The sequence below is a fragment of the Garra rufa genome, chromosome 1 (assembly GCF_049309525.1).
Source record: "Garra rufa chromosome 1, GarRuf1.0, whole genome shotgun sequence".
NCBI classification, from domain to species: domain Eukaryota; kingdom Metazoa; phylum Chordata; class Actinopteri; order Cypriniformes; family Cyprinidae; genus Garra; species Garra rufa.
Window position 1 is genome coordinate 58,006,933 of NC_133361.1, and position 1,524 is coordinate 58,008,456.

The window sequence follows — 1,524 nt, forward strand, 5'->3', positions numbered from 1 at the left end:
AGTTTGTGCCTTGCAGTTGTAAAGGTTAGAAATATCACTCACACTGTATAAGGAAAAACTTAATTAGCTGTTGTTTTTAACGTTACCTGATATGTTAACGTGCGCTTTCCACTTTTATTTTGAAGAATTTTACTCCTCACGACGCCGGAAAGAGGTCATTATTTGTGGCTTCATTCAGTTTCTGGCGAGAAGCGTTTCCGTTTCTTAGCAACCATAAAATTACATGTGAAACAAACCATTATCCTATACTCACTACTGTGTAGTTAATAGTAACTGCCAGTTAGTATGAATGTGTTACCTTTAGTTAAGATTTTAATATGCATTTACAAACGATGAATTGCATTTAATAGAAACAGGTAAACCCGTTAGTTATAATTATAAACGTATTAGTACTAACTTTATTAACATAAGGAGTTTTGTGGATACCAGTTCGACTTATGATAAAGCCTAACTAATTGATATAGTCAAATCCAAATTTATTCAGACACCTTCAACATTTCTCACATTATCACAGTTTATTCGCTGTAGTCTAGAAAATGGTAATAATATTTGACAAGAACTCAGAGTTCAACTGTGTCAGAACAAGTACATCTTGATAATGTCATTAATAACCTTGATAGAAAGGTATGTAATGGATTACAATCAACCAAAAATTCAGACAACCTTTAATATGACAATATTTATACAACTATCAACACTTTGTTGACCAATTACCAAGCAACAGTGTTGGGCTAGTTACTCAAAGAACGTAATTTATTACTCATTATTAGTTACTCCTTTATAAAGTAATATTGTTACTTTACTTATTACTTTCTGGCAACAGTAATTAGTTACACTACTAGTTACATTACTTTTTCTTTATGCCCTGCAGAAGTTGTAGCCTAACTGTTTATCTTCCACGTAAAATTCTTCTAGAATGTTACTAACAACATATTTCTGCCTCATCATTTGACCAAAATCCACATTGGATCACAGTCAGAAGTTATTACAAACACTCAATAATGATTGATAGTGACATTCAAGTAGAAGTGTTGTATTATTTTCCATTAATTGTCATGTCAAATCACATAAGTTTAATAAGTTTAATTTTCAAAAAAGATTTTTAATTATAGTAATATAATCTATCACATGCTGATCAGAAGGATGTAGGTGGGATGTAATGCCAGAGTAAAGTAAAGCTACAACTTAAACAAAAGTGTTCAGATCATCTGTTTTTCCTGACAAAATCAATATAATGCAATATTTCGATCTGCTGAATGTAAGCTTTCCATATTTCAAGCTTGCCTGCTGCATTGGGGACATCACATGCATGTGCCAGTCATGACAATATGAAAATAAATCTAGGAATTATTTAATTGTTGGATTTTAAATCAGCTGGGTTAAGGCATCAAAAGTAACTAAGTACACTCTTAAAAATAAAGGTCACGATGCCATAGAAGAAACTTTTTTGTCTAAATGGTTCCATAAAGAACCTTTAACATCTGAAGAACCTTTCTGTTTCACAAAAGGTTCTTCAGATTATAA